Source organism: Pseudonaja textilis, chromosome 6 (genome assembly GCF_049901715.1).
Source record: "Pseudonaja textilis isolate UNSWEBS1 chromosome 6, rPseTex1.2, whole genome shotgun sequence".
In the NCBI taxonomy this organism is placed as follows: domain Eukaryota; kingdom Metazoa; phylum Chordata; class Lepidosauria; order Squamata; family Elapidae; genus Pseudonaja; species Pseudonaja textilis.
In genome coordinates, this window is record NC_141995.1 from 37,434,221 (window position 1) to 37,455,102 (window position 20,882).

Here is a 20,882-nt window from a genome sequence, read left to right on the forward strand (position 1 = left end):
GGAACACAGGCAACCAGGTAGTTATATGAGCTTTTTATGAGCATCTGATTAACCTGTAGAACATCAGAATAAATGAGCAAGTTACCAGATTTAGCATGTTTTTCCTTATATTCTTGGTTTCAGTAATTCATGACCCTTACTTTATTCTATCCTGGTGAATTTTAAATCTATCAAAATATTTAAAGCCAACCAACTTAATGAAGGAGAAATAAGCTTCACCATACAACTATTTAAGCTGAAGAGTTGTGTTATTAGAAAATTCTGAAGTTAATCTGATGCTGCCATTGAGAGCATGCCACCAATTTCAAATGAGGGTGTGGGATGCATTGATCCCTGCTCAGGTATTTTCATAGGCTAGGTATTCCGCAAAATTGTATATGATTAGCTAAGGCAGTGGTTGCCAACCAGTGGGCCAGGGATCAATGGTGGTCCACGAGAAAATTTTGGAGGTCTGCAGAGAAATGTCACCATCAAAGAAGCTCCCCAAAGCAATTAATCCAGGCTGTGTGGGAGCACAAGGCTATGACGCCCACATGGCCTGTGGAAACACAAGGCTTGCGGTGTTGCATTGAGAACAACATGAGGTTGTGAGGGGAGGGGGGAACTGGGCAGAGGGGGCAACTTACCCCACTCGGCCCATGCACCTCGCCTGGCTACGGGGCTGCTTCTTTCCGCTTCTTTCTTCTTCTGCTTTTGGCTGCACACAAGGAAAGCAGCAAAAGTCTTTCTTTCCGTCCCCCAAACTCCACCAGAAATGAATCTTTGGGACCCTGCAAGGCATCCTGCTCCAAGAGCTGTGCCAGCATGACAAGTCTCACAAAGACTCATTTCTGGCGGAGTTTGGGAGAGAGAAAGAAAGACTTCTGTTGTTTCTGCTGCTTTCCTTGCATGAAGCCAAAAGTCTCTCTCTCTCTCTCTCCACCTGAGAACAGAGCTGGAGACAGTATCCTGCCATCCCAAATAAAGAATGATCGATCAGTAGGAAAACGGGGAGGGAAATTTTCCTGCAGACTTTTTTGGGGATTTTCCCAGGGTCTCTGGTCCACAGGATTTAAAATTTAAATTTTGGTGGTCCCTAAGATCCAAAAGGTTGGCGACCCCCAAGCTAAGGGATCTGTACTTTATTCCATGTAAAATTCTTCTATTTAAAAGTACTTATTTTGTGACATCTGCTAATTTGACTAAATGACCAGCAACTCCCTACTGTTATGATACAGATTGGCTAGTGGTAACAAATGATGAGGAAGAAATTTAAAAATCAAGAGGTGTATTGCCGTGTAGAATAAAAATGAAAAATAATTATCGTTATTAATACAAAATCAAAACAGGAAAAAGATGAGGTTAGAGAAAGACAATTACAAAAGTACCATTCCCAGGTTCTCTTTAGGCCTGGAAGTAGCTATACCTACCTGTTGTGATTGGAAGGTCCAATCCTGTTAGGAACTTTGAATCTGATGACTGTTAGATCATGGATTGACGTCAGAACCAGGGAACGTTACTCCCTTTAGTTTGATTTGATTGTGAAATGACTGTTGAATTTCAAAAGGGAATCTTAACAGTTTTGCTTGCAGTTTTGAATGAGAACGTTACTCCCTGTAGTTTGATTTGATCGTGAAATGACTGTTTGAATTTCAAAAGGGAATCCTAACAGTTTTGCCTGCAGTTTTGAATGAGAATGTTACAAGGGAGGACATTTGATTTGCAGGACCGGCCTGAACCTTCAACCTCCTCGGCTTCTCAATCAGGTTATCAGCCGGGAAGTCTTCAGGTGAAAGTAATAATTTAGATAATCGCTGGGTGGATATCAGAAGCAGGCGTCTCCTGACGAGAGAAACCAACGGGAGCACAGGAGGAGGGCAGATCAGTAATTAGACTAATTAGCTGCTGCTCTATAAAAGGAAGAGGGATGACTCTGCACTCTTGTCGGGAACAAATTGTCTGCAAGGAGAGCTGAAGACTTTGACTTGGAGGATTTGGGTCTGAAGTATTTTTGTTTGAATTGGATTTGTTGGAACTATTATTTTGGATTGTTTTGTGGAGGCTGGCCACAGCTGTGATCGGTGGAGACTCCTGGTTGCTGCCTTTGTTTGCGAGGACTGCTGCTTTCAGCCTTATCTGTTTATTTTTGAAGGTGGGACATAACACCTACCATAGTCACCATTCTGGTATATTCATGAAGCTAAGGTGAGGTATCACTGAGGAAAATGATCCATTCCCTTCTCTCAGGATTTAGCTCACTTACAATTTGGGCATTTTAAATTGTTGGGGATTTTGACAGTTATTCTGTCAGTAAGGCTTGTTTTAGATGACCTTAGAGTTTACATATTTCTCACTTCCATGAGAGAAACGTCCATGGTATAAAACTAAAGTCGGCTTTCAGAGATAACTGTCAAAATAAAAGTGACTTGATATGTCTCCATCCTTTGCTTGGTAGATGGTGAATTGTGTGGTGAAATGCACCATTATAACGTAATAGATGGAATTGGCCTTGGTATCCAGCTTGGTATGCTGGATAGGAAAGGAATAAAATATAAGGGGAATGAGGCAGTTAGAGTAGTAGAATTTTGTAACAAGAGCTGGATAGCCCCTTTCAAGAGTGGCAATGGATTTTGTTTTAATTCAGCTATGCTGGAGATCAAAGAAATAAGTCTTCCTCTGCTTCCATGCAATTAGCATCTTTCTATGCAAAAAGAAACCATGCTATGCATTAAGCCCAAAGTATGTAATTCCAGAAGAAGCAGATTCCAGATGAAAAGAAGAGAAAAAAGGAGATTCATAATAATTTGACACTAAGGTGCAATTTTCATTTCAAAATTTTGTAGGTTTCATAGACTGGAAGGAAACTTTTTCTAAACCAAGCCAATTGTGGGACAGAGTTAATTAGTCATCTGAAGAAGTAGGGAGTTTGAAACAGATCATTAGCTTATTGTGGGAAGGTACAATTTAGCAGATCCTGTGAAACTAGGAATTCAGTAACAAGATAAATACCGGCAAGTCAGAAAGAATAATAATCTTTAAAACAGCAGTCACAATCACAGACTGCAGCTTTGTGAACAAAGACAAATGATTGCCTTCTGCATGAATTATACTGAGACCATAAATGTGAAACAAAATATTTTCATAAAAATAAATCACATAATTCATCTAAGAAATTTTCCGAATGGCATAAATTTATTGTATATTAAATTTTAAACATTTCAGGAAATGTGTTAACAATTGGCAAAAAAATGTAATTTGGATAAAGTCATGCATAAAAATAAACCACATTACTTATCTAAGAAACTTTCTCAATGGCATAAATTTATTTTATATTAAATTTAAAAAATTCAGGAAATGTGTTAAAAATAGGCAAAAAAAATGTAATTTGAATAAAGTTATGCTGGTATACAGGTAGTCCTCAACTTACAACCACGTATGAGTCCAAATTTATGTTGCTAAGTGAGAAATTTATTGAGTTTTGCCCCATTTTACAACTTTTCTTGTTATGTTTGTTAAGTGAATCACTTCAGTTGTTAAATTAGTCACACAGTTGTTAAGTGAATCTGGCTTCCCATTGACTTTGCTTGTCAGAAGGTTGTAAAAGGTGATCACGTAACCCCGGAAAACAGCAACTGTCATAAACGTGAGTCAGTTATCAAGCATTCAATTTAAATCATGTCATCATGGGAATGCTGCAATGGTCATAAGTATGAAGAACTGTCATAAGTCACTTTTTTCAGTGCTGTTGTAACTTTGAACAGTCTCGAAGTAAACTCTTATAAGTCGAAGTCTACCTGTATGCTTTTTAATTTATGTAGATGAATGAATAGCACAAAACTACCCTATCTGAAAGTATCTGAAATAGGAATTAAAATAAGTTATATAGATGCTATCAAATTGCAGCTAAGCACAGGAAACACACAGAGAATTAAAAATGCTTTTCTACTTCAGATTTAAATTCAATTTCCAGAAACCAATGAAAATTGTAGCTGGGTAAAAAGTAAGTATCACAGATCTTGAACAAATAATTTTCCATAAACCATGAAAATATAAATTTGCATCCTAGCTGTAGTACAGATATATCCATAAGTTTTTACTATTTGGAACATCTCAATAATGCTGACAGCAATGTAGTATCAAACATGTTCATATTCATGAATAAGTAAAAATTTACCGTGATTGAAAATATTTATTTGCTTGCAATGAATCTGTCATTATTACACAGTAACAGATTAAATATCCACCATCTTTCTACCTACTTATTTGTCTACCTTTGCATCTGGGAATATCTTTGACAATTTCAACTATTAGGTTCAACTATGTTTTTTTTTTTTACTCAGATTGGTCCAAGTTTCCAAAACCTTCATGAATAAAGTCCATATTTAGAATTAGATATGGAATTAAAAAAAATAATAATTTGTATACACATTGACCAAATTATATTCTTCACACTTAAAAAGATGATTCTGAATGTGTATATGATGAAAGGTTGCATGTTTAAAAATATCAACAGTTTCCCTGCATGCAAAAAAAAAATTGTGCTAAGGAACAGTGTGCATAAAAATATGAATATAAGAACCAAATACACACTGGAAAAAGAGCAGATAAATGTATATTTGTAGCAAAAAGTACATGAAGGTGTGATATTTTCATAGCAACTTTTCTTTTGTAAACTGATGTGAAGATGGATTCAGATTAAAGCTATAACTGAAAGAAAACCTGAAATAGATTTATTGTTCTTCTGTATGTGAATGCAAGACATTATTACAGAATCTCTAATGACAGATGGGATGGGGTGAGGAAGAATGACTTTTTCATCTATGGACTGCTGATTCCTTTGACAGTTTAGTAGCTTTCTTCATAAAAAACACACACACACTTAAGACTTTCTTTTTTAAAAAAAACTTCAGTTATCTCTTCATCTTGATATAAAGAGAAACTTCTTTGTGATATATTAAACAAATTTTATATTAATAATTTGGATGAGTCCGGAATTCTGTATTCAACTAAACCACTTAGAATGATTTAGCATTCTTTCCAGAATGTGACATGTTTCCTAAGAGACCTCTCCAGTGAAATTATTCCAATGAATCAATATGATTTACTAAGTTGAGAAGTCAGACCAGTATTAGCTCTCATGCGCTGCCCAGATTTCTTGCTAGCTACCTGTCTATCAACTTAACAGCTTCTAAAGTTAATATACAGATAAGTATTATGGATTTTACAAATATTTTCTGTAAATGCCCTTTGCAAATAGGACATTTGTGGCAGAAAATTCCAGAATGTTTTCTAGAACATTCTGTTCAATGATGTATATTCCATTCACATATTTGCTAGGCTAATCTCCCAGAGCATTAAATTTTCAAACTCCAAACTTGCTTTACAGTGTACTTAAAACTGAAATCTACTATCAGTAATGAACTTATGAAATTTAAAATTATCTATTAAAAATAGGAGCTTTTCTGATTCATTATACATATCTGTCAGAGTATATTCATGAACTGGAATATACAAGGTCAGCCAATGAATAAGCATAGCAACTAAGTCAGCCAATGAGGACTGTTTGGAATCTGAAACTAGAAGTAGCCTAGGCATGGCTCTATATTAAGTTCTGCAGCTCTGAAGCTATGTTAAGCTCTGAGTCTGTCTATTGAAAATGAAACTGCTTCTCTCCTCTGCTGTGTATCTTGCTTGCCTGCTGAACTAAAGTGAAACTAATGTCTGTTTCTGAGCTCCCGAGTTGCTGTTCTGTTCTGAACCTGTAACATGTCTGCTTCTGTTTGAGTTTGCTCCATGTTGGAGAAATCTACAACTGGTATTGTAAAATTTACTATTTGTGTTTATAAAGAAGTTAAATGAAACCTCAGACATCTGTGCTTATTTTCTGCCACTGAATTTATACTGCAATACTCTGAGCAATATCTCACCATTCTGGATCCTTAAAGTGAACAACAGCAATCAGAGGAACAAGAGACAAAATCCTCCTCATAATTGTAAAAATTGCCAATCTTTATACAATTGTCTCAAGTACCTCAAATCAAAGCAGATTTCATTTCATTTGAAATTTGTAAGTATGTGCATAGCTCATCAGCACACAGATATATGAAAGGCAGGAGTAAACTTGATATCAAAAGTGTAAAGATAAGGGGACATATCAGATTTGAGGACATATCAAAAATATAAAAATAAAAAGAGAATTAAGAAAGAAAATAAAGGGAGAGAAAATTTAATATAGGGTAATTTTTAATTATATATTGTTGGACAGGAAGACATAATGATGTGGAACAATAAGAAAAAGTTATGATTGGCTGTCTGGGACTTCGAATAACAGCATTCTAGGCCACAATATTATTTCATAGTCCACCAAATCATTCTATCTGATTTAACAAGCAATCCAGGTGAAGACTACCAATTGAGTCATATATGTATAATCACAATCTAACTTAATTATATAATATAAGCTACTAGTATGTCCCTTAAAAGTATCAATTGCATCAAAAGATAAATCTCTGAATCAAATATATTTTATAGTAACTATATGAATTATTCCTCTGGGAATAATCTCTATGTACCCTTTTGTATAACTGTGTCATTAGAGAACTGTTGTGTAATTGGGACCAGAATTTTCATTGCTAAGCAATATAGTCATAAAATGCAATATCACATGACAATAGCATTTAGCAATGGCAATTCTGGCAGACCCCAGTTACCATTGTTAAGCAAATCACTGTTACATTGTTAAGCAAATCACTAAGCAAAGATTTGCCATGAATACAACTTCCAACTTCCATTGACTTTGGCTATGAAAAGCTGGCAGGAAAGCAAGAACTCTGAGAACTCCTTACAAGAGTCAGGTTCAAAGAATCACTGACTAAGAGAACATCATCCCAAGACCAACCTGTAAGGTGCGATGTAAAGAATCTATCTAATTTTTGAATAAAAGAGCTAATATTACTCTTCTTTCTAATGTTATACAGTTATAAAGGAAAATGTATAGAAATTTTGAAATATAGATTTTTATTTTCAAAACTTTTGGAATTCATATTTCATTTATATTTGCTATCTTACATTTGCCAAGCGATTTAGCCAGAGTGAAGCTGGTAAATAAGAAAGGTCTGACATTTATGTCTCATATATATATACCCATAAAACACAAACACAATAAGTGTAGATCTACAGTTGCTATCCGTCATATCTAAAGGCATTATAATAAGTTCATCAAGGTGCTGATTTTAATTTAACAAATGTCCATCAACACTTTATGTTGGACAAATGGCCCTTTATTTAAGCAAAGAAAACTGAATGGTCCCAGCATAACCTAGAAGATGCAAGGACACTAAAACATGAAATATTATCTCAATATCTTGGGAGTGTACTTTGATTTTGGTAAGGACATGTATTCTGACTGATACATCTAGATTTTCTTCTATTTAAATATCCTTTTTTAATGGTAGCTGTTTGTACTGTATATGCAATGGCACAAATATTTGTCCAATTCAGGACTACTTTTCTGGAAGTGAACTCAATGAAGTAAGATCAATGTCCCAGTGGTGTCTTCCTGAATTTAAATTAAACAGGGAAATTATTTGGCTAATCACTAATTTCTACATCTGATTTTATGTTTTATTTTTATTAACTTAGCAAGAAAAAAAATACAATGCTGTTTTTTTCTACATGCTGTAGCATGCACTAAACAACTTCCATTAACTTTTCCAATGTGCTCCTTTGTCATTTATGTAAAATGTTTAATACTTAATTTAGGTTCCTTTTTTGATTATTTTGTAAATTTTTCATTAAAGTTCAACTTTTACATCTCAGTAAATTCAGAACTAAAAACCATAAGCTGCTGAATTATTGCTTACTTTTGCATCAGTAATTCTAAGAGAGTCCTTTAAATGACCTTGCAAAGCAATCACTTTCTTCTTTTCACCCATCCCCTTGTCTCTTATAACTTTCTACATTGTAAAGCACTTATAAGCTATTTCCTTTCATTTCCCTAATTTTAGAAATGCATTAGCACAAAGTGGAAGTGTTTCATCTTTATCTAAAATCTCTTTCAATTAAAGCTTAACTCCTAATGACTTATATAGATATATTAATGCAATTTTCTGGCCCGACATGGAAGCGATTTCATTTTGTGTTCTTTCAGGTTGCCAATTCTACTTCTTTATCTAGTCTGGAGCTATACTGAGTCATGTTTAGAATGTGTATTTCAGCTGAAGAGATAAAATAGGTAAAAGTGAATACAGAAAGAATAGATTCACACATTTAAAAATATTCATGATGTTGAAGTTTTCAAATTCTATTCCACAAGCTTTCCTGCTAAATTGAAAGAAACTAGCCTAAATCTGGAAAACCTCTGCCAATTAATGTAAAAAATGCCAGATTAAACTGACCAATGATATGATTTAAGAGATAAATATTTCCTCTGTTCCAAAGTCAACAGTACCTGAAAAAGAAAAGTAACCAGAAAATAGTCTTTTCCTTCCCTTCCTTCCTGAATTTTTATATTTATTTATTCATTTCTTCATTCTACTGCAGCAGAAATTCTCATAATTATTTTTCTTCCATTCAATTGTGTCCAATTCTTGGGGACTACCTAAATAAATTTCTTGGCACATTGTTCAGAAATAGTTTGCCATTGCCTCCTTCTTTGGGCTGAAATAAAGTGATTGGCCAAGATCACCAACCTAGCTGTGTGCCCAAGGCAGGGCTAGAATGTATAGTAGGGGTGGAATTTTTTTACAACTGGTTCTGTGGCTACGGCTAGGTAGGCATGACCATGTGACTGGGTGAGCATGACTTTTTTTTTTGCAGCAACCCGCCCACCGCCCCATTGTTTTGCCTCCTGGGCCTCAGGGAAGCCTCCTGGGTGAAGCAATAAGACAGCGAGGGGGATCCTGGAACAGCTGATCATCAGAACAGCTGATCATTGGGAGGGGGGAAAAGAAATACCTTAAGGAGTGACTGGGCGGGGGAGAATGCAATCAGCGATGTCAGGCATGCATGCAATGTCGTATATGTGTGATAAGGACTGGCTGGGCAGAAGGAGAGGGACGGGCAGAGAGGGGCAGGGCCAGCCAGGGGCACAATTTGCCAGTTCTCCAAACTGCACAGAATCATAACAATCGTTTCTATAGAACCCATCCGAACTGGTACAATCCCATCCCTGATGTATAGTCTCCTGGGTTCTACCTTGAGGCATTAATCAATTCAGCAAACCGACTCACATAGTCTAATATGGTAAAAGACAAATTGGTTATTCTAAATTATTGTGATTTCAAAAATGAAAGCATTCCTAGCAGTATCATTTTTATGCAGGGATTCTTCACTCATTAGTAAATTTACTACAGTAAGAGAAAGTAAGAGAAAAAAGATATAATAAATCATTATTCTTTTTCTGACTGCATTCTCTGAGGAGATTGCGGTTACTGAATTATTTTTTCTCTTGTCAGACTGTAGACTACATTAAACTATAAAGTAAGCCATGAACTGGACATATAATAGATGCATTTCAAACACAATGATCTGTTTCAATGTAGGCCTGGGGTTTCACCCAAACTGCTGAAAGCTGTTGCATGAATACAAATAACATAAAATTCCTATGTTATGGCCATTGTTTTTGATCCTATCTTTGAGACACCCCTGTAGTTGTCTTCACCCATTTTCTTTGTAACTTCGGGTCCTTTCAATTAAAGCAAAAAGGAAAGGAAATAAAAATGTATCCCCATTTACTAATAACAGGGCTCCCCCCACCCCCCGATTCATGCTCCTAAACATAATAGTATAATTTGAGAATAAAAGAAAAGCCATTAAAATTTACTATAGAAGTTGAGGTTACTGCTCATTCTAAATTCAAACTTTTGGTTATTTCAAGGCCCCCAAGAAGATGTAAAACATATAAAATGCAGCAAGCTGAAGAATATTCAACATTCTGGCATGAAGCATTGAATGCAACTTTGCTTTGTTTGGTTCAGGAATAAGAAAAAATAGCAATTAAAAAGAATATGTTATCAAAGGTAACGTAGAATGCCTTTTCAGATATTTAGCCAAAGGATCTTTAACCCAGGAAGAAAAATAGAAACTTCTGTAAAAAGACAAGAAAAACGTATGCATCTTCCTCAAAATCAATAAGACAAATATATTTGGATTCTTATTATAGAATCCTATTGCATTGAGTTGTCTGATTTGATTATCCACAGATTAAAAAAAATATATATTCTCTTTATATACAAGGGTGCTAATTTGTATTCATATTTGTAATCTTGATGTATCAAATGCTAAAAGCATATGGAAAATAAAATGTTTTTTTTCTAATACCATGACATAGAAGGCATGGGAAATGCATATTTTTTGTTAAAAAACTGTGTATATACATATGTTGTCTTTCAATTATTATACCAATACTCAAGAGAAACTCACAATGACATAAAATCAACAGTAAAACTGTACAATGTCTTAAAACAGAAGGAACATGGAATGGACTTCTATGACAAAGTGGATGTCAGTCAAGAGATCAGTTTATTCAAAATCACTGACCAACTGGATGAATGACATGAAGAAAGAATTGGAACTAGGCTATCAGAAAAATAATTTCAAAAATAATTTTCTGGAGCAAATGCTAGTGAGCTTGGTGGGATCAAGAGAAAAATCCCACCTCAATTCTTTGGGAGTTTGGGTACTGTAACCTATCAGAGAATCAGGAACATCAGGAACAATGCTCAGGGTGTACAATGTTACCACAAATAATAAATCATGTTTTAGATTTAAAATTTAGTTTACTTTCCAGGTAATTGCAACACAAATCCCTGGGGAATAGCACTAGAAATGTGTACTTTATGGGCTTGGGGCAATAATTATGCCTGGGGGGAAAAAAAGCACAGGCACAGAATGAAAGTTTCTGTTTAGATCAAGATAGAAGATCTGCTCTTCTTTCAAAGATGAGGGAATAAAAGCCCACCTGCTCTTAAAGCAAATTAGGCAAAGCATAGTGGATCAAAAGTCAAATTCCAGATAATTTGTGATTAGTCAGGGCAGATTCTTCTCTCCCTTGTGGTAGAGAGGGTAGATGTAAACTACTGCATTTAGAACCCTCTACAAATGTTCAGTTCAAATTTGTCATTCTGAAGCTATGTGCCTGCGGTCAGTGCTACAGCAGCTGGATCAATAAAGAATGTATGTATTGTGTATGCATGTGTGGGGGGCAGAGAGAGTGTGAAAGAAAGAGAGAGAAATTGATATAGACAGAGTGCACATTAAAGTCTTGGTAAAGAAGAGAAATTGTCCTTAATTTCTCTCTCAAATTTAAAGTCAGTTTGACCTTTCCACTCCCTGAGAGCTTTTTCAGGTCAAACTCAGCAGGATAATATTGCTTTTATTAACTAAGCCGAGCTAGCTAATCCAATGGAAGTGTCTTTTGAGTGCTGAATGGGTCTTCTAAATAAGTTAAAGTCCTTTTTATAACTTTTACTAATTAGCTGTTGAGAGAGAGAGAGATTGAGAGAAGCTATATTTAGAATTAGTCCCCGTTGCTAATTTTTGAACTTGCAAGCTTGTTTTATCAGACTCATAGATTTCATAGACATTGGTACATGCTAAGCTCACCATTTCAGTTTTTTGTTACCTAAATAGGAACATCTAGTTCTAACATTATAAGGTGTGATCTTCCTCAGCTTGACCAACCAACCAGATTCTGAACTTGGATCTTGCCTAGCATTCATTCTTCCCAACTCCAACTGTACTAGAGATATTTTTAAAACTCATAGGATAAAAAAATGTTTAAAATGGATAACAATGGCTTGTGTAAGTTCTGTGGAGATGGCTGGGAGCAGACTTATCCAGTTATTTGGACCTAAAGAAGTGGACAGGATCCTACAGAATGCAAACACTACCACATGTGCATTAGATCCATGGCTCTTCTGGCTGATTAATAGCAATAGTAATAATACTTGGACTTACGTACCGTTTCATAGTACTTTACAGCCCTTTCTAAGCAGTTTACAGAATCAGAATATTGCACCCAACAATGTGGGTCCCCCTTTTTACCTTGGAAGATGGAAACCTGAGTCAACCTTGAGCTGGTGAGACTCAAACTGCCAAGCTGCAGGTAACCAAGTAGCCTGCAGTGTAACCATTGTGCTGCTGTGGCTCTTAAGGTTGTCTGGCAGGTTTGATGTGGATGAATCCAAGTGATGGTGAATTCATCCTTGATGGAAAGGTGTTTCCAGCTCCTTTTAAGACGCATTGGTGTGCTGCTACTCAAGAAATCATTGTTGGACCCTATCATCTGGACAATTTTCACCTAATCGCCACTTCCTCTTTTGGGGAAAAGAGTCACCTATCCATTCAGTCACCTATCCCACTTAGATTATTGCAACATACTCTACCTTGGATTACCCTTGAAATGTATCTGGAACTCCAGCTGTGGTGCAGAATGCAGCCACATGAGCTACATTGTGTAAGCAAAGGGCACATGTAATACCTCTGCTCCATGAGCTGCATTGGATGCTAGTTTACTTATGCGTTTAATTCAAGGTGTTAGTTATGAACCAGACTATCTATGGAATGACCTTTACTCATTACATCAGCCCATTCCACCCAGACAAGTATGGAAGGTATGCAGTGGACCCCATCACTTAAAGAATTCTAACTTGTGGGCTCTGGAGAGAGAGGTTTCCCTGTCATTGACCCTGCCCTCTGGACTATTCTCCCCAATGAGGTGAGAGAAAGACCCTCACTCCCCTGGTCCTCCAAAAAAGATTTAAAACATGGCTCTGTGTGTAGAGACCAAAGGAGCATTCAGGCATGGAGCTGGTTGGTGCCCCAACGGCCCTCCCTTCACATTTTCAATTAATTTTAATAGGATTTAATTATTCTTGCCTTCTTCTAGAAACTTCTAATTTTGACATTTTAATTCCAACGTTTTAATTTTATACACTGTTTTTATATTCTGACATTTTATTGTACAGAATCCTAGCCCACAGGGAGATGGCTGATTGAGAAACCTGAAATATAAATAAATACATAAATAAACAAATCAACAAATAAATGCATATGCATATACACATGTGATAGGACCGTTCTGTTGTCATTCTGAATATTTAACTGTGGGTAAGGTGAAGGAAATCTCTATCTGATGCCAACCTATTTATTAGATAAGCATTCTGATATTTACACAGCAAATAAATGATTGATTTCCTATTTATATACTGCCCCAAAAGATAAGAAACATTGAATTGTAAGTGTTAAGAGTCTATTCACTCTTCTTGTTTTGAAGAATGTATTACCATCTAATGAGCTATTAAAATGTCACTAGAAGGAGAGGCTGAGCTACAAAAAGAAGCATTGTCCAAAAGTGTGGTATTAGTTCAGTTGACTAAATGATCTTTGCTTAGTTCATTCTTTAACGATAAATCCCTGACAAGAAGGAAGACGGTACCTAAGTTTGGATTATAAATTTTGGAGATCTGATTATGGTGTGGTCAGAATAATAAAATGACAGAGTTGGAAGAGACCTTCTAGTCTAATTCCATTTCAGACAAATAGTAGTCCAAGTAGTTCAAGTCCAATAGGACCTCAGGTTATGCATAGGATCTGTCTGGGTACTGCAACCCTATATAAGACCATATAAATAAACAGCATAAGAGGAGATATGTTTTCCAATTTTCTATCTTTCGGTGAGTTGGTGACTAGAAAAAAGACTTCATGTTAAGACATCTAAATAATTCTAGGTGAGCCTATTAAATTCTGGCCATTACATTTTATATTTATCCTGTGTCAGTCTTCCAATTTTTACTACTGAAATACTTAGCTCAATAAAGAATCCAATAGTAAAGTGGGCACATTTTCAAAACAGGAAATTTTTCAATCCTATGAATTTAAATTTTGCTTTGCTTTTCCATATTTAATGGGGAATTGAATGGTGTCACAGTAGAGGCTACTATTAACTTTTAATTGTCTTCTTATGTCAATGAAGTTCACTGAAGCAGTTTTCTTCAATATGATTGCCTCCAGATGTTTTGGGTTTCAATTCTCAAGAACCCCAACTAAATTAGAGCAAATTGAACAATAGCAGCAGAAATCATAGTTTTCCTTTAGGAAAAACATTCAAAACTTTTGAGGAAGGCATTATTATAATAAAATATGAGGGAAGAAGAGAGCGTAAAGTGGGGAAAAAAAGAATCAAGCAGCTTCACAAAGTCAGAGTAAATTGAATTTAATGATCCAATAACCCAGTCAATATTTTCTTTGTTATTTAATACTAATTGACTTTCTGAAAATGTATCCATGTCTGTCTTAATGAAAAAGCTTCTCACGTTAAGGAACTTCCTATGGAACAATAGATTCTTTATTCAGTATGTTTTAGCACTTGATTTCAGAAACATAAGCTTTTATCTGTAGAGCCTGATAAATATTTTATAGTAGAATAAAGCTGTAGATGTCTGCATTTCTGAGTCACAACAGCCAGCCAAGGAAGTAGTATAGGTCTGTTTTTACAGTGCATTCACAATAGCTTTTTTGGCCCAAATATACTCAAAACATAAATGAATATAAACAGTTGCAGGTTCCTTATTCAGCTAATTTGGAGTCTTCTTGTTTTGAAAGGGTCTTGAATTAAATCTCCTTTGATAGCTCCTCCCCAAATTACTAACCTAATCTATGAATAATAATGTTAAGAAGCTAGAAGCTTCTATTCAGACCTCTTTATAATTCTCCAGAATATTGTCCTTTAACCACTTGTTTTCTACAAAACCAAACCTTCAAAATTATTTTTAAATCACTTTTCTGCCTATTTTTATGTCTGAAAGAGACTTTTGGGGGGATCAGAAAGCACCAAATATCCCACATTTCAATCATGAGCTACAAATATTATCCTTTAATGATCATCTCTATTTCTGGCCATAGAACCCTGAATATCTCCTAAGGTTTTGAACCTTGTTTCATCTCAGTCCATAAAACATGCTTATATTGCTGACTTTCCAATGCTTCCTTCATTTCACTTCCGTCTTCATGGCTTTGTTGTTACCTTTGAAGTTATTTTTATCTCAAAGGCTTCCAGCTCTTGCTCCTGTTATTTTATCTTTCACTCCAATGCATATACATCTAAAAAAAGCTTTCATATCCTCAGTTCAACTAATGCTATTCCATCTGCTGGAAATGTAATTGGAGAAAATCAGAGCTGCATTAAAAGTTTTGTCTTTCTGAGCCTATATACCATATGACAAGAGGAGGGATGTGTGGTTCATAAGCCATACACAGCCCCCCTCCTCCTTTTCTCCCTCCCCCAGCCTTGTGCTGCTGAAATTCTGGGGTAACATAATCATTCTTATCTCCCACCCAAAGTTGATTTTTAAAATCTGGCTTTTCCAGAAAAGGATGAACTGTAGACCCATTGATGTCTGTATTTGTACTAGTTTTAATGATTAATCTAATTGTTCTTTTTATTATGTATATTTTATTATCTGTCATCCGCCTAGGGTTTAGGAAGTAGATCAAATTGCATGCATAAACACATAAAATTATAACAATATTTTATTCTAAAATACAAAGCTTTCACCAGGCTTCCTGCATTTATTTCTGACTCTGGTGGGTTTTTTTTTAATAAAATACCAGTTTTTTTGCGGGGTTGTAATTGCAGTGAATGGTAAGAAATGTTGACATGGCAGCCACAACATTGCAAACAAAACTTTGTCCATTTTATATCTGCACTGACGGCCTAAATTAAATAGGCCATAGCATTGATTATATTGTTGGTGCCTCTGATTTGAGCTTTGCCTTCTTCATTGATGCTATCTCACCAGCACCAGGAGCTACAACAAAATCAGGTTTGTTTTCCACCCTTATGTACAGATATGAGAAAGTACGATAGCTCAGAAGCTTGTCAGCTGACAAGACCTTAGTGCCATTTGACGGGGTATCCCTCATTATTTGTCCCAGATTCTGCCAATTTAGGAATTCAAAAACTTGGAAATGTGAGTAGATAAATAGATGGGAAGGAAACAGCATTTTCTCGGCATATAGTCATACTGACCACATGACTAGAGAAGTTTCTTCGGACAATGCTGGCTCCCTTAGATAAGAGATGAGCAATAGCAATAGCACTTAGGCTTGTATACCACTCCGCAGTGCTCTACAGCACTCTCTGAGTAGTTCACAACATCAGCATATAACCCTCAACAACATGGCTCCTCATTTTACTTACTTTGGAAAGATGGAAGTCTAAGTTAATTTTGAGCCAGTCAGGATTGAACTCCTGGAGTGGGCAGAGTTACTGCATTCTAACCACTGCACCATCCTGGCTCCTAAAGTCAGACATGATTAGACAAGGAAATGTTTACCTTTACCTTTTACCTTTATGTACAGATTTATATGGAATTAGAGGACAATTTTAAGACAGAGCCTTAAAAGACAAATCACCCACCACCACAATTTCATATCTCATTCTCCAAGTCCCAAGTATAAGCAGCGCTGAATCATTTGACGTTTTGCATTGCAGTTAAGAGGCAAAAACCTGCCATTTTGTCTCCATTGTAAAAAAAAAAAAAAAACTCCTCCCTAAATGGTACAATTTCATTTTTACTTTCAAGCAGCAAACAGTATCTTCCATAAAAAAAATCTTCTAACATTACTAATAGACAAGAAATAAGTATCTTTAGTTATCCTATTTTGTTGATTTTCCTCTTCCGCGTGCTCTTCTTTCTATCAGAGGAGCGAAGTGATTGCAGGATTTCATCCTTATCTATGAGGAGAGAAGTAACATTGCGGGGTGGAATCTCCATGTCATTCTGTCCGCTACTGTTAATAAAATTGGCAGCTAATTTTGGGAAGGGCGGATTTTGTTGCTATCAACATCCACATAAACGTAATCAAATAAATGTTGAAATAAATTAAATTTAAAAATAAAATTCAAATAAATATTAAAAGGTAATTTGGAGATAAAAGTTAAAACTTCTTTTGATCTTCACGCTGCTAGAATGTTTTATTAAGCCTGACATAAATTATGCATGAGGGTCAAACTGCATATGGCATTATTCAAACTTGTAAATTGAGTTGAGTTTCTACTGAAATGTTTTGCTTCAAAAGCAATTCCTTCCTGGCTTACTAAATATTTAAATAGCAGCATGTTAGGCAATTTCCACCAGAAAACTAACCTGTGACCTCAATCCCAGTTGGGATTGGGTTCTCGATCATGGGTGGGTTTTTCTTTCTTTCTTACAAAGTCAGTTTTATTAAGCACTTAAAAAGCAAGGATAAATATCATATACACTATGGTTTCACATAAATACATTAAATATATATATAACATAAAATTAGTCTTCTTTACAATCTTTACAATCACAGAAGAAAAATATATAATTGCTTCTTGCCTATATAAAGGAATAGATATGGGAGAAAGAATAATTGGTAAAATTGATCAAACTCAGGTATATACTTTTGGGAAATTATGTCTTTGTTTGAATTTTTGGTAATTTTAATCTGTTTTTATATTTACAATTCTTGATATTTATATATTTCACCAGATTGTAAGCTGCTCAGACTTGCCTCGAACTGCAAGATGGGCAGAAAAAATTTTTTTAACAATAATAATAAGGCTTGCTGAAGAGACAAACTGGCCTACTAGAAAGAACAAATAAAAAACAGAAAAAAGACCTAGGAAGACTAAGCATTATAAGACCATTAAGATAGCAGGCAAAGCAGATAACAATAAAACCTGCCAATGGTCAAGACAGGAAAGTTGAAGAAAGAGAGAGCAGGTCTAATTCTGACTGCACAAGACCAAAGCCTCAAGAACAAATGAATACAAAACCAGAATTGAGAAGATAGCAATCAATAACAAGTGCCACCTCTACAAAAAAGCTGAAGAAACAGTGCCCCCCCCCAGTTAGTTGCTGCAAGAAGATCACATAGATTGACTGCAAACATTACAAAATAGCAAGAATGGTTCATTGAGGATCTTCAAGAAATACAATTTGGCTGCAAGCAAAAACTGGAGGTGGATCATAAATTAGAAGAAGCAAAAATGCACTGGAACTTTAGAATTCAGATAGATGGGCACCAGCTGCATAACAACCCAGATTTAACAATTGTCAATACAAAAGATTAAAAAGACTGGATAGTCAACATGGAAGTACCTGGAAACAGCAGAATAGAAGAAAAGAAAATAAAGAAGATAACAAAATACAAAGATCTGCAAATAGAAATAGAATGACTGTGGTAAAAGAAAGGAGGGGTCATACCAAACACAATAATGCTTAATTAATACTTAATTTGTGTCTATAATTCTGGGAAAAATTTGTGTCCATTTTCCTTTCCTTTCCTTTCCTTTCCTTTCCTTTCCTTTCCTTTCCTTTCCTTTCCTGCAAAGTTATCTTGCTACCTGAACAAAAGAAAAAGATTATATCTCATCTGGCCAATATACAATACTTAATAGTTCTTCAATGAACAATGGAATAGTATAATCTGTATTTGGAAGAAAGAGTCCAGTTTCAGAACTGCACAGTACAGCTTTCTCCTCCAACACCTATCGCCATTTCCCATTTTCACCCCACTTTGCTTAACAATACAAAGACCAGATGCTTTTTGGTTTGTTTTTCACTAACTGTTCTCATTGAAACAAAATTCATATTTACAAAATTTGGGTTTTTTTTCCATCTAGGTCTTTTCCTCTGCATCCCAATTTCCCTGAGTCATCCAAAATGCTTTAGTAAAATGATATGGTTGGTCATGCCAACCTCTTGGGGGGGTCTTATAGGATCAGAGGGGAAAAGTAGAAAGCTATTACTCAGAGTGATCAGAAGTGACAGGATAGGTTGAGCTTTTCAGATCATTTTGATAGGCTGAAAACAGTGAATAGCCTTTAAAAACCAACAAATATATAAATGAAATTGCTCGTTCTCAATTTGTCATCTTCTTCTCTAAAGAATCAGCTAACTCTCTCAGAAACATGTCTAATGGCTAAAGGTAGCAGCTTGAAAAGTCTGGTTCTTTAATGTGAATTAGATGGTTAGATCAGAAAGGACCATAACACAGATGGACCAGAAGTAAAAAGGCATGAAAATTTACTATGTAAAACCAGCCTTACCAAATGGAACAAATGTTATGCCATCAATCAGGGAAATGAAAGAACTTGGCATATCCATAAATCTTAGAGAGGAAATGGAAAAAGAGAACAACCTGATCAAATAAAATTATTTTGGGCAAAAATATCAAGAGCTGAGTACTTCATAACAAAAACAGGACAGTTTTTGTGCAAAAGTTATAAAGTATAAAATAAACTTCTATTTAAATATTATTTTCAAACAAACTTTTCTATAAAACTTTTAGATATAAAAATGCGGTGGGAGGGGGAAATTAGATATAATAACAAAAATGTTCAAACAGAAAAAAATAATTAGTGTCTACATTCTTATACACATCACCGTTTTTCATTTATTTTTCTATACTTGTTAAGATATTCATTGAATTATTAATCCTACTTTCTCTGGAATTTAATTGAAAGAATGTTTGTCTATAGAAAACTGGGCAGTATCCACATGTTACACTGTTCACCATGAGATTCTCATTTGCTTAAACCCATTCGTGCAACTTACCCTGAAAAGAGGAAGATAAGGTTGAAGGAAGGCCACCAGTAGAAGTAACTGTGGCGGGTTGATTTAAAAAGCCAATAGAGAAAAAGGTACAATATACAGTATCCCTCTCTGTCCCTGAATTCTGAATATATATATATATATGTGTATATATATATATATGTATATGTATATGTATGTGTGTGTATGTGTGTGTGTATATATATATATATATATATATATATATATATATATATATATATATATATATATATATATATGGATCTTTGGTTGTTCGGGTTTTCTCCCGCGTAAGATTCGAAGTGTCTAGGCAACGTTTCGATGAAGTCTCATTCATCATCTTCAGGCTTCTGTCTTATATATGAACACATTACAGTACAGAATACACAATACAATACAGACGAACACAATACAGAAGCCTGATGATGGCAGGTGAGATTCTGCCGAAACGTTGCTGTAACTTTAAAAGCACAGCTATAATGACGTGGGGAAATACCCGAACAAAGCTGAGTACCATATATGTAAGTACCCGCGAAAACTTAAGAATATATATATATTTCACTCTGAGAATAGATAATAGTAAATATTCCAAACCAGCATAAATATTATAGACATCTCTTTGCCTGTTTATTTTTTCTATGCATTTGTTACCAAAGGGGCAATAATATTATAATGCATTTGAAAATTTCTTATTATCTTGGCATCACATTACTCTTAGAACCAGCCATTTTCAGCAGCTAGTAGATGTACGTTATATGGCCTATTAAATAAGGAGTTGTTCATTTTATTTTTCATTTGAAGTTTATTGGAAAAGAATTTCAAAACTATTAGCTGTAACTAAAGAGACAATCTTTGGGTGAGATACTCAAGATTGATCTACTGAATTTTAAAATGTTTTTTTTCTTCTCCCTCTTTTTATTTTACTCCCTGAGTCATTGGGCTAATATATGCATTGGCATGTCTTAATAAGTCTTTTGTGGCAGGCACTGATGCTCTCTTAATGCAAGAACTAGCACTGCCCTTGAGAGTCCTCACATAGTGTTGACTTTAAAAAACTTTGCCCCCACCGATACCCCTCTTGTTTTCTCAGAGCATCAGATCTCACTTAATAATCAAATTAGTGGCTATATTTGCAATAGATATTGCACTAGCTAAGAATACTGATTACTCGTACTGACCTTTTCAGCTTCTTAGTTATTTGAATTCCAGAAAAGCTAAAAGGCAGAACAGCTGCAACATAAATCTGAGTGGGTAGTTTTAATAATGCCGTGCTCAAGATTTCTTTCTAAAGGCACAATAAAGGGATGGTTTTCATAA